The sequence below is a fragment of the Triticum urartu genome, chromosome 5A (genome assembly GCF_056163025.1).
Source record: "Triticum urartu cultivar PI428250 chromosome 5A, HENAU_Tu73, whole genome shotgun sequence".
NCBI classification, from domain to species: domain Eukaryota; kingdom Viridiplantae; phylum Streptophyta; class Magnoliopsida; order Poales; family Poaceae; genus Triticum; species Triticum urartu.
In genome coordinates, this window is record NC_141877.1 from 449,469,305 (window position 1) to 449,483,230 (window position 13,926).

Below are 13,926 nucleotides of genomic sequence, written 5' to 3' on the forward strand. Positions count from 1 at the left end.
CTTCTCCCAGGAAGACCCGATCAGGCTCGGAATCCCGGTTACAAGACATTTCGACAATGGTAAAACAAGACCAGCAAAGCCACCCGAATGTGCCGACAAATCCCGATAGGAGCTGCACATATCTCGTTCTCAGGCCACACTGGATAAGCAATCCGTACAACTAAAACCAGCCCTCAATTTTCCCCGAGGTGGCGCTGCAAGGGGCTCTAGTTTGGACCAACACTCAGAGGAGCACTGGCCCGGGGGTTTAAATAAAGATGACCCTTGAGTCTGCAGAACCCAAGGGAAAGAAAAGGCTAGGTGGCAAATGGTAAAACCAATGTTGGGCCTTGCTGGAGGAGTTTTATTCAAGGCGAACTGTCAAGGGGTTCCCATTATAACCCAATCATGTAAGGAACGCAAAATCAAGGAACATAACACCGGTATGACGGAAACTGGGGCGGCAAGAGTGGAACAAAACACCAGGCATAAGGCCGAGCCTTCCACCCTTTACCAAGTATATATATGCATTAATTAAATAAGAGATATTGTGATATCCCAAAAAAATATCCATGTTCCAACAAGGAACAAACTCCGATCTTCACCTGCAACTAACAACGCTATAAGAGGGGCTGAGCGAAGCGGTAACATAGCCAAACAACGGTTTGCTAGGACAAGGTTGGTTAGAGGTTTGACATGGCAATATGGGAGGCATGATAAAGCATGTGGTAGGTATCGCGGCATAGGCATAGCAAGAGAGCGAGCAACTAGCAAGCAAAGATAGAAGTGATTTCGAGGGTATGGTCATCTTGCCTGTAAAGTTCTCCGAGTTGACGAAAGCTTGAACCTCGGAAGTGTACTCAACGGGTTCCTCGATCACGAACTCGTCTCCTGGCTCTACCCAAGCAAGAACACAAGCAAAAAGGAACCACAATCAACCACGGTGCAATGCATAACCAACATGATGCAAAACATGGCATGGTAAGCGGTATGCAATATGCGGTGCATATGCATGTTTCGGAAAGGAAAGATTGAATCAGGCCTCAACTTGGAAAACCAAGAGTGCCACTGGAAAGAGGAGTTGATTTTGGTCGAAATCGATATAAAGATCACCGGAATCGGATGCACGGTTTGCAAATGGCAAGCAAAACAATAATGGCACAAAGCTGCGATTAACAGCACGAGACCATCTAAATGCATCAAGAACAACAAGCTACTGCACTCTAACATAGCAACAAAAATACATGGCAGCGATCCACTCAAGATTCTTGACAAAAGATGAACACTAAGCTACGGCTAATTCACCCAATAGCAGGTTCAAACAAGCATGGCAAAAGTGTAAAAGATATCAGGTTACAGACTTAGTGAAAATAACAACATGCCAGGAATCTAACATTAGGAAGCAATGTTTAGAGCAAGATAACAACATGCTACAGGAACATATCATGGCAAAGCAAGGCATGGCATGAAGCTACTCAAAGCATACAACAAAAGTCCCTTACTGACCATAAGCCAAAAGGGATCAGAAAATACAATGGCAACCAAGTGAACATAACAATTATCGTTAACAGATTCAGACTCAGTAGAAAACTGGAACATAGCAAAACAGATATTAAGTAGGCATGTTTACGAGCTCGATGCACTCACCACAAGGCATTGAATGACAAACTAAGCATACACCCATCAAGTAGACATGGCATAGAAGCTAAACATGGCAAGAAGACACTCATAGCATGCATGGATCAACTACAACAACCTCGGCAAAAATGCTTAAAATGTAAACATTCTGCCAGGAACATTTTATAGCAAAAGTAGAGCTCGATTGAGTCAAGCTAGGGTGCTCCAAAATTGCGAACCAAGATTTGTATGGATAGAGCATAACAAAATCTTCAAAACATCCTTACTGATCATGCTCAAAAGAAGCATGGATCACTCTGTAGCAACATGAATACATGGCATAAAAATAACAGCAGACAAGGGCTTAGTGAAATTCTATGTCCCTGAAATCAGCAACATCATAGGAGCTACTTTGCATGCTTGTGCTAGACACCACAGAGATCACAAAAATACATGGCATACACCCCTGTAAAGATGGCATGGCATACTTCAAAACTCATGTAGGGCTCAAGTTCATAGGAGGCACACATTAATCATGTCAAAAATGACAAAATTCCAATTACTGATAAGAATCCGAAACTAACATTGCATAGCACTCTTGCAACAGCATTTAGGGCATCAAGATGAGCTCAAATGAACATGGTGCAATGGAATGAAATGAAGTACTAGCCGAGACGAACAATTTGGTATGGTACACGCCCAAAACGGAGCCACGGATGCAAAGTTATGATGCGATGAACAGTGCTAGAAATTATGCAGATCTCAGGACTTAGAGAAATTAGAACTCCGAAAATTCAACGCGGGATGAGATGGAGCGGGATGAGGAGATCCAGGACGCGGGACACCGTTTGGATGGCCACGTGGGTGGATCTGGTCCACCCCGCGGTGGATCCGGACGAGGCGGACGGCGACGGGCTTCCCGGGCGGCGGAGCTCGCCGGCGCGGAGGCGGTGGCGCTCACCGGCGGCGGCGGCCGGCGAGGCGAACGGCGGGAGGGAGACGAGGCGGCGCCGGGCGGCTGATGCAGGGCGGCGGCGGCGAGCAACTGCGACGGCGCGGGGCGGCGGCAAGGTGCTCCGCCGGTGGACTCCGGCGAAGGTGACCGGCGTCGTCCGGCGAGGCGGCGAATGCGGCAAGGAGAAGGTGCAGGCGGTGGGCGCGAGGTGGCGGCGGCGCAGGGCGAGCCCGGCGTGGCCCGGTTTGGCCCGGGGCGGGCCGGATCTGGGCTCCGGGAGGATGGCGGCGAAGTGGGCGCAGGGGAGGTCAGGTGGCGGCTCGGGATTGGTCGGGGAGGCGGCGGTGATGATGTGGCGCGACGGGATTGGTCCGGGCGACGTGGTGACGGCACGGACATGTCCGGGCGCGGCGTGGACGCGTCCGACGGCGCGAGGGGAAGGATTTTAAGGTTTCGTCCGCGAATTTTTGGAGGGGATCACATATATATAGGTAGAGGGAGCTAGGAGACTCCAAATTGAGCACAGTTTTCGGCCACACAATAGTGATCGAACGACCTAGATGATGGAGGGGGTTTAGGTGGGTTTTGGGCCACTTTGGAGGGGTGTTGGGCTGCAACACACATGAGGCCTTTTCGGTTCCTCGGTTAACCGTTGGAGTATCAAACGAAGTCCAAATGGCACGAAACTTGACAGGCAGTCTACCGGTAGCAAACCAAGGCCGCTTGGCAAGTCTCGGTCCAATCCGATAACGTTTAACACCCGCACACGAAAAGAGGCAAAAGGATACACTGGATGACATAGGAGTGCCGGAATGCAAAACAGACAACGGGGAAAAAGCTCAGATGCAAGAGACGAACATGTATGCAAATGTGATGCACATGATGACATGATATAGAATTCATGACACGCAAGCAAATGACAAGGTAACAACAACGAATAACTGGAAGACACCTGGCACAACGGTCTCAGGGCATTACAACACTCCACCACTACGAGAGGATCTCGTCCCGAGATCTAGAATGGCACCGGAGGGAAAAACAGAAGAGAAAGAGAAGAGGTAAAACTAAGTTGCTTCTTTGACAAACTAGTGAAACCAAAGAACCTCAAAAAGTTGAACAACTTGAAAGGAATAATACCACGGAGGTGATCGAAGTTGAAAAACTCTCCATTAGGAACGAGTAACAAGGAAGAACAGATTCGGGCCGCACTCCGGTTGAAAAGTGATATAAGACTTGATAAGATGAGAACTTGAGCAGAGGGCACAACACTCCGGTTAAATGGATAAGCATGAAAAGAACACGATCCTGACCATACGAGATTATGAGTGAGGAGAGCAACATCACAATGCCTCCGGAACAAATGAAAGAATGTAATGAAATGAACGGAGGGAAACAACAAGGTCTTGAGAGAGCACGCTTACAACAAATGCTAGAATGGAGTTGTTGGGTTAACAACAATGAAAAGGATAAGCTTGATATGGACTTATAGAAGACATCTCGAAATTATGAGGTGACAACTTGCCACTAACGGAAACAATGGATTTGGATTGAGAGCTAGAAAAGATAGAAGGATTCTTCCACCGAGGTGATATGGATAAAACTTGGATTATAGATAACCACCACAAAGAACAACATTCCCAATGAAAGGCTTTAGGTGAAATTTATACCAAGATAACTCCATGGAAGAAAATGATGGGTTTACATACCTCATTCTTGACAACTTTTGAATCATTAAGCATGAAGGGAAAATTATCAAGAAAGACATAACACCATCTCAAATGATACGATTGAAAGAATTTGCAGTTCGGAATGCAAGAAGAGGAATACTTGAAGCTCCTCTGAAAACAATCTTGATTAACATTTCAAGAAGGAATTAAATCCTTGATGAACCACCATGTAAAGCCTCCATGAAGAACTCCGGTAACAAAAGGATAACGAAAAGAATGAGAAGTTGAGAATATAAGGTGAAGCCTTGGAATGATTAAATGGAGCTTTGCGACGAGATAAATGAGAGATCTTGAAACTCCGGGAAAAGAAAAGGATGAAAAAATGAAATCAAGAATTTGATTAACCTCCGGAATAAGGAATTAATCACTTAGATGTAACAAGAATAAGAATTACGTTATGCGTATCCTTCACCAATATAAATTGATGACAAGCAACGGATTTAGCATACTACTTATTCTCGTTGAAAGGATTAAGAGGGATATGGAACAAACTTAAGACGGCCTTCAACGACCCACCGGTAGGATTGAAAACAACGAATACATTGATATGATAAACGAAGGAAGAAGAATCTTGGAAGAACCACCGTAAGTATTGAAAATGAACGCAGAAAAGATAAAGAAACAACGGAAAGAATTAGAGAACGAATGAAGATACTTGACAGAATTTAGATACATGAGAACGAAGAGAACACGAGCTGATTAGAGATCACTTGAACGATGCACCGGTAAGATTTGGAGAATGATAGCTGAAAGCTGAGAATGAATAAATCTTCTGAAATGATGGGCTACGGGAAATCAAACTGAAAAGACTCCTGAATTGCCCCGGATAGGTGGAAAGAATTCTCACAATTGAAAACAATTATGAGAGAATGGCAATAAGCTAGAACCATGAATCTTGAAGAGAATGGAGCAAGATTAAAGAGAAACTCTTCTTCGGTCTTCAAAATCCAAGAATGACAACGAGAAACACCACCAAGAATTGTTGAGGCACTCCGGAATGAAAAATTAGAAATGTTGAACCAACGATGAAAAGAATTTGACAGATCTTGGAGAAAGACATTTCACTGATGATAATTCATTCTTACGTCAAACTTCAAAAAGAATTTAAGGATAGCTCCGGTATAATTAGAAGAGTCGGGTAAGATCCTGGGAAAAGACCTGTGGGTTATGGGCCCACTCAAGAGAAACATCATAGAACGATTTAAAAGAGAGAATGCACCGGTTGAATTAAATGGCTAGAATGAGACAACAACCTCGAAATAGGCTGAATGGATTTTGAATGAAAAGACGAGCCTTCTGAGATATCTTCAGCACTCCGGAACAAATGAACAACAAGTGGGGAATGATTATGAGGTGCACTGGCATGAGAAGACATTTGAAACGAGGAAAGGATATGATCGACAAAGCTTGACTTGAATCCACCAGAGAAGAAAAGAAAGAAGAATGACGAACTTGTAGAGCATCTTCATGAGAACCACCGGGAAGAACATTGACGGGAAAGAATGGAGAGACTTCCCATGAATAAAAGGATACTTGATTAAGAAATCTTAGTCCTCGAAGAAAACAAGGGAGGGAGGGCGGGAAAAACAAAGGCAACTTGAGGACAGATGAAACGAACAACGTTGGAAAAACCAATAGGTGATCTTGCGGATGTTGACAATGATCGGATCCACTCGAAGAGGAGCACACCGGTTGAAAAGGATTGACATGACAATCTCGATTATCATGAAGGATTAGTATTTCCATAGGAGTATGAGAACACCGCTTCGGAAAGGTATGGAATCAACACTTGACTTCGAAGCAACTCGAATACCACAACTCAAAACAAAACAAAGGATTGGCTTGCAAAATAAGCCAGAACAAACATATGATAGAGATTTCGTCCGAAGTTTTCGTGGTGGGGCCTACACGGGCTTGATCGTACAGCACCATCATGTACAAGGCAGTGCACATGACATACGAAGCGTCCCCGAGTCAGCATAGCCAAGGACTCTTTAAGACACAACGAGACCACTGTAAACCAACCGTGGATAGGCGGACCACTAGACGTCGAACCCCAATCTCATATCATGTATCTGTCAGAAAGATATCCTAAGAGCTACTTGAATTCCCACTTATAAACTCCCGAAACTTTCTGGTTATGCAATCAGGTGTTGGGGATACATGGGAAGCATAATATCTCACCCAAAACTAGCAAATCCTACATCCAGCTGTATCCATCCTTCAACACATAACCAAGAAACCTTCGGAAATCATTTACCTTAACCTTCGAAAAGCATCCGTTATACGAGTTATGGCAATACTCCTGAACTCCCGCCCCAGTACTGGGTGGCGTCGAGGTTATCTCACCAACAACTGCATAAAAGAGATTTTTGATGTCGGCGAAACTTAGGTATTCCAGAACTGCAACGATAAAATTGTGACAACAACACCTCGGAGCTCAACTCCCCGGGACACTACCACAACCCCTAAATGTCAGGAGGCACCAAGGACAATGTTCTCGTCACAAATTCATTGGAACGATTCCAAGATACCCGCGTGATCCTAAATTTTTTTAGTGAAATTTGAGAAGAGAAGAGTCAAAACTCTACGTCAGGATGCCTCACCAGAGCGACGAAGGGACTGAGGAGTAAAAAGAATCCTACTCTCAGATATATATAATCCTAACTGACTCAAAACATTTTTCTAGACTCAACAACGCCAGCGATTCGATCAAGCAGGGGGCTCCTAAGTTGGGGAAGGCTCTGATTACCAACTTGTAACGCCCACGATGCGGCTATATCTCCCACGTGTCTAAGCACGACTTAGAGGCATAACCGCATTGTAAGCAATGTCGCAAGTGGGGTAATCTTCACACAACCCATGTAATGAATAAGGAAAAGAGATACATAGTTGGCTTACACTCGCCACGTCACACAATAGCATAAATATCATTACATTCATCCAGATACAATCAAGGCCCGACTACGGAACCAAAATAAAGACAACCCCAAATGCAACAAAGTCCCCGATCGCCCCAACTGGGCACCACTACTGATCGTCTGGAAAAGAAACATAGTATCGTCCTGAGTACTCATAGAACTCTCACTTGAGCTCAGTCGAATCTCCTGGAATAGCATCATCGGTCCATGCATCTAGTTTTGGAAGTAATCTGTGAGTCACGGGGACTCAGCAATCTCACACCCTCGCGATCAAGACTATTTAAGCTTAAAGGTAGGGTAAAAGGTATGAGGTGGAGCTGCAGCAAGCACTAGCATATATGGTGGCTAACATACGCAAATGAGAGCGAGAAGAGAAGGCAAAGGCACGGTCGATAAACTATGATCAAGAAGTGATCCTAGAACAACCTACGTTCAAGCATAACTCGAGACCGTGTTCACTTGCCGAACTCCGCCGGAAAGAGACCATCACGGCTACACACGCGGTTGATCCATTTTAATTAAGTTAAGTTTAAGTTATCTACAACTGGACATTAACAAATTCCCATCTGCCCATAACCGCGGGCACGGCTTTTGAATGATCAAATCCCTGCAGGGGTGTCCCAACTTAGCCCATCACAAGCTCTCACGGTCAACGAAGGATATTCCTTCTCCCAGGAAGACCCGACCAGGCTCGGAATCCCGGTTACAAGACATTTCGACAATGGTAAAACAAGACCAGCAAAGCCACCCGAATGTGCCGACAAATCCCGATAGGAGCTGCACATATATCGTTCTCAGGGCACACCGGATAAGCAATCCGTACAACTAAAACCAGCCCTCGAGTTTCCCTGAGGTGGCGCTGCGAGGGGCTCTAGTTTGGATCAACACTCAGAGGAGCACTGGCTCGGGGGTTTAAATAAAGATGACCCTTGAGTCTGCAGAACCCAAGGGAAAGAAAAGGCTAGGTGGCAAATGGTAAAACCAATGTTGGGCCTTGCTGGAGGAGTTTTATTCAAGGCGAACTGTCAAGGGGTTCCCATTATAACCCAATCGTGTAAGGAACGTAGAATCAAGGAACATAACACCGGTATGACGAAAACTGGGGCGGCAAGAGTGGAACAAAACACCATGCATAAGGCTGAGCCTTCCACCCTTTACCAAGTATATAGATGCATTAATTAAGTAAGAGATATTGTGATATCCCAACAAAATATCCATGTTCCAACAAGGAACAAACTCCGATCTTCACCTGCAACTAACAACGCTATAAGAGGGGCTAAGCAAAGCGGTAACATAGCCAAACAATGGTTTGCTAGGACAAGGTTGGTTAGAGGTTTGACATGGCAATATGGGAGGCATGGTAAATCATGTGGTAGGTATCGCGGCATAGGCATAGCAAGAGAGCGAGCAACTAGCAAGCAAAGATAGAAGTGATTTCGAGGGTATGGTCATCTTGCCTGCAAAGTTCTCCGAGTTGACGAAAGCTTGAACCTCGGAAGGGTACTCAACGGGTTCCTCGATCACGAACTCGTCTCCTGGCTCTACCCAAGCAAGAACACAAGCAAAAAGGAACCACAATCAACCACGGTGCAATGCACAACCAACATGATGCAAAACATGGCATGGTAAGCGGTATGCGATATGCGGTGCATATGCATGTTTCGGGAAGGAAAGATTGAATCAGGCCTCAACTTGGAAAACCAAGAGTGCCACTGGAAAGAGGAGTTGATTTCGGTCGAATCGATATAAAGATCACCGGAATCGGGTGCACGGTTTGCAAATGGCAAGCAAAACAATAATGGCACAAAGCTGCGATTAACAGCACGAGACCATCTAAATGCATCAAGAACAACAAGCTACTGCACTCTAACATAGAAACAAAAATACATGGCAGCGATCCACTCAAGATGCTTGACAAAAGATGAACACTAAGCTACGGCTAATTCACACAATAGCAGGTTCAAACAAGCATGGCAAAAGTGTAAAAGATATCAGGTTACAGACTTAGTGAAAATAACAACATGCCAGGAATCTAACATCAGGAAGAAATGTTTAGAGCAAGATAACAACATGCTACAGGAACATATCATGGAAAAGCAAGGCATGGCATTAAGCTACTCAAAGCATACAACAAAAGTCCCTTACTAACCATAAGCCAAAAGGGATCAAAAAATACAATGGCAACCAAGTGAACATAGCAATTATCATTAACAGATTCAGACTAAGTAGAAAACTGGAACATGGCAAAACAGATATTAAGTAGGCATGTTTACGAGCTCGATGCACTCACCACAAGGCATTGCATGACAAACTAAGCATACACCCATCAAGTAGACATGGCATAGAAGCTAAACATGGCAAGAACACACTCATAGCATGCATGGATCAACTACAAAAACCTTGGCAAAAATGCTTAACATGTAAACATTCTGCCAGGAACATTTTATAGCAAAAGTAGAGCTCGATTGAGTCAAGCTAGGGTGCTCCATAATTGCAAACCAAGACATGGATGGATAGAGCATAACAAAATCTAGAAAACATCCTTACTGATCATGTTCAAAAGAGGCATGGATCACTCTGTAGCAACATGAATACATGGCATAAAAATAACAGCAAACAAGGGCTTAGTGAAATTCTAAGTCCCTGAAATCAGCAACATCACGAGACCTACTTTGCATGCTTGTGCTAGACACCATAGAGATCACAAAAATACATGGCATACACCCCTGTAAAGATGGCATGGCATACTTCAAAACTCATGTCGGGGTCACGTTCATAGGAGGCACACATTAATCATGGCAAAAATGACAAAAGTCCAATTACTGATAAGAATCTAAAACTAACATTGCATAGAACTCTTGCAACAGCATTTAGTGCATCAAGATGAGCCCAAATGAACATGGTGCAATGGAATGAAATGAAGTACTCGTCTAGACGAACAATTTGATATGGTACACGCCCAAAACGGAGCCACAGATGCAAAGTTATGATGCGATGAACAGTGCTAGAAATTATGCAGATCTCAGGACTTAGAGAAATTAGACCTCCGAAAAGTCAACGTGGGATGAGATGGAGCGGGACGATCAGATCCAGGACGCGGGACACCGTTTGGATGGCCGCGCGGGTGGATCTGATCCACCCCGCGGTGTATCCGGACGACGCGGATGGCGACGGGCTTCCCGGGCGGCGGAGCTCACCGGCGCGGAGGCGGTAGCGCTCGCCGGCGGCGGCCGGCAAGGCGAATGGCGGGAGGGAGACGAGGCGGCGCCGGACGGCTGATGCAGAGCGGCGGCGGCGAGCAAGTACGACGGCGTGGGGCGGCGGCAAGGTGCTCTGCCGGCGGACTCAGGCGAAGGTGACCGGCGTCGTCCGGCGAGGCGGCGAACATGGCGAGGAGAAGGCGTGGGCGCGCGGGCGTGAAGTGGCGGTGGCGCAGGGCGAGCCCAGCGCGGCCCGGTTCAGCCCGAGGCGGGCCGGATCTGGGCCCCGGGAGGATGGCGGTGAAGTGGGCCCAGGGGAGGTGAGGTGGCGGCTCGGGATTGATCAGGGATTGGTCCGGGCGACGTGGCGACGGCGCGGACATGTCCGGGCGTGGCGTGGACGCGTCCGGTGGCGCGAGGGGAAGGATTTGAGGGTTTCGTCCGCGAATTTTTGGAGGGGATCACATATATATAGGTAGAGGGAGCTAGGAGACTCCAAATTGAGCACGGTTTTCGGCAACGCAATCGTGATCGAACGACCCAGATGATGGAGGGGGTTTAGGTGGGATTTGGTCCACTTTGGAGGGGTGTTGGGCTGCAACACACACAAGGCCTTTTCGGTTCCTCGGTTAACCGTTGGAGTATCAAACGAAGTCCAAATGGCACGAAACTTGACAGGCGGTCTACCGGTAGAAAACCAAGGCCGCTTGGCAAGTCTCGGTCCAATCCGATAACGTTTAACACACGCACACGAAAAGAGGCAAAAGGAGACGCCGGATGACATAGGAGTGCTGGAATGCAAAACGGACAATGGGGAAAAAGCTCAGATGCAAGAGACGAACATGTATGCAAATGCGATGCACATGATGACATGATATGAAATGCATGACACGCAAGCGAATGACAAGGCAACAACAGCGAATAACTGGATGACACCTGGCACAACGGTCTTGGGGCGTTACACATATTAAGTTCCCCACGAGGTGATAAGTTTTGTTATGTTCTTCGTTTAATGTTCCCTTGTACTAACAATGCAGCTGAATATGAGGCCTTGCTCCATGGTCTTCGGATGGCTAAAGAGATGAATTTAACCCGGGTTAAGTGTTTTGGTGACTCGGACCTGGTAGCTCAACAGGTGTCTAGCACTTGGGATTCCAAGGATCCACTCATGGCGGCGTATCGACGAGAGGTGGACATAGTGGCTGGCCATTTCAAGGGTTATCAGGTTGACCATATAGACCGGCGAAAGAATGACGCGGCGGACACTTTAAGTCGCTTAGGCTCTCAACATAAACCGGTGCCGCCCAATGTCTTTCTGGATGTGCAACATAATCCATCGGTCAAGATACCTACAGAGGAGTATTTGGTTGTTCCTGACCTGGAGGCTCAATTGGTGGCAGCTCTTCACGTTATCCCGGATTGGACAGTCCCATACCTGGCGTACATGAACCGGGGCAAGTTACCAGAGGATGAATACTTGGCCAGGCAGATAATCCGGCGATCCAAGTCAATGAACATTATCAATGGGGAGTTACATCATTGAAGTGTAACAGGGGCGTTTCAGCGTTGTGTGTCTCCTCAAGAAGGCTGTGAGATTTTGGGTGAGATCCACGAAGGAGATTGTGGTCACCACGCCGGTTCAAAATCCTTGGTGGCTAAGGCCTTTCATCACGGCTTCTATTGGTTGACGGCTCAGGTTGATGCTAAGGATTTGGTAAAGAGGTGTGACGACTGTCAGAATTTTGCCCGCCGCACTCATGTTCCGGCTCAAGAATTAAGGATGATTCCAATCACTTTGCCGTTTGCAACTTGGGGGCTGGATATGGTTGGGCCCTTTAAGAGATCCAAGGACAAGAAGACCCACCTACTGGTGGCGGTTGATAAGTTCACCAAGTGGGTAGAGGTAGAGGTAGTCAGTAAGTGTGATGTGGCCATGGCAGTTCAATTCATCAAAAAGGTGATCTTCTGGTTTGGTTTTCCACACATCATCATAACTGATAATGGTACTAATCTATCCAAGGGTGCTATGGAAGAATTTTGTCAACGTGAGCACATCCAGCTTGACGTATGATCAGTGGCTCACCCCCAATCTAATGGTCAAGCAGAGAGAGCCAATCAAGAGATTTTGAGAGGCATCAAGCCCCGGCTTATGGTTCCTTTAAAGCGGACGCCGGGTTGTTGGGTGGAGCAGTTACCTTCCGTGTTATGGAGTATCAATACCACACCGAACAAATCTACGGATTACACGCCTTTCTTCATGGTTTACGGAGCAGAGGCGGTTCTCCCTAGTGACATCCGTCATGACTCGCCCCGTGTGGCGGCTTATGTTGAAGCTGGTAATGAGAAAGCACGTCAGGACTCACTGGACCTGTTAGATGAGGAGCGTGATCTCGCAGCGGCTCGTTCGGTGATTTACCAACAAGACCTGCGTCGTTATCACAGCCGCCGGGTTAAAACCAGAACTTTTCAAGAAGGCGATTTGGTTCTCCGGCTCATCCAGGATCAGACTAATATGCACAAGTTGTCCCCACCTTGGGAAGGACCTTTTGTGGTCAGCAAAAATCTGCACAATGGATCATACTACCTTATCGATGTTCGAGAGCACAAAGACCCACGTAAATTGGAGGAGGAGACCCAACGGCCGTGGAGTATATCTCATCTTCGGCCTTAATATACTTGAGGCATAGGCTCTTCTTATGTACATAATTATGACAATGTATATATTATGACCAATATAATAAACCGGAGCCTCAGCTAAAGCGGGGTCTCTGTTGTTTTTATTACATCATGTGTGCTTACATGGGGGCTTGTGTTTATAAAGCGGAGTTCTATTGAGCCGGCTTATAAAGCCACACATATCAAAGGAAATCACTAGGGGGCTTGGTCGTATTTGAACCATAGCTACACCTCTTGATCGGCTTAAGGCCAACAGGAAATCACTAGGGAACTTGGTCGTATTCGAACCATAGCTACACCTCTTGATTGGCTTAATGCCAAAAGGAAATCATGTGGGGCCAAGGAGAGTGTTGCAACAGCACAACTCAAACATAGGCACCCACCGAGCACAGCTCAAATGTTGCTTGGGGGCTCTTTGCTTCTCAAAGAACAAAGAGCCTGCACCCTTGCAATAGGCTATCAAGCCAGGCTTGGAAGCCAGGTGTATTCACCTAAAACCCCGGGTTATCCTGCCTTTTTAAGTAAGTCAATCCATCCAGGTAAACCTGGTATGACCCGCCGAACGTTTGATAAGTCAATCTCATAGACCCTGAACTTGTCAAAGTTAAAATGACGATTGGTGAATGATTGAGGTCCATCTTAAAAGGCTTTGAAAAATGGATTAATTCAGTGGCCTGGCAGCCCATGAAAAGCCTTGATTTAGGGCATGGCAGCCCATGAAAAGCCTTGCATGTTCTTGTTGTGTTTTTATTTGACAAGTTTTTTCTCCTTTGGTGAGATTTTTAATATCTTATGATAAACCGGCGTTTATTGACCCGAGTCGACTTTCGACGATAAGTTGTTAGTACATA

At 46.3% G+C, this 13,926-nt stretch overlaps 1 pseudogene; it reads right to left on the minus strand.

Annotated features, from left to right (window-relative positions):
- Positions 1-13,926, minus strand: part of LOC147971856 (purine permease 3 pseudogene) — a 53,038-nt pseudogene that overhangs the window by 12,124 nt on the left and 26,988 nt on the right.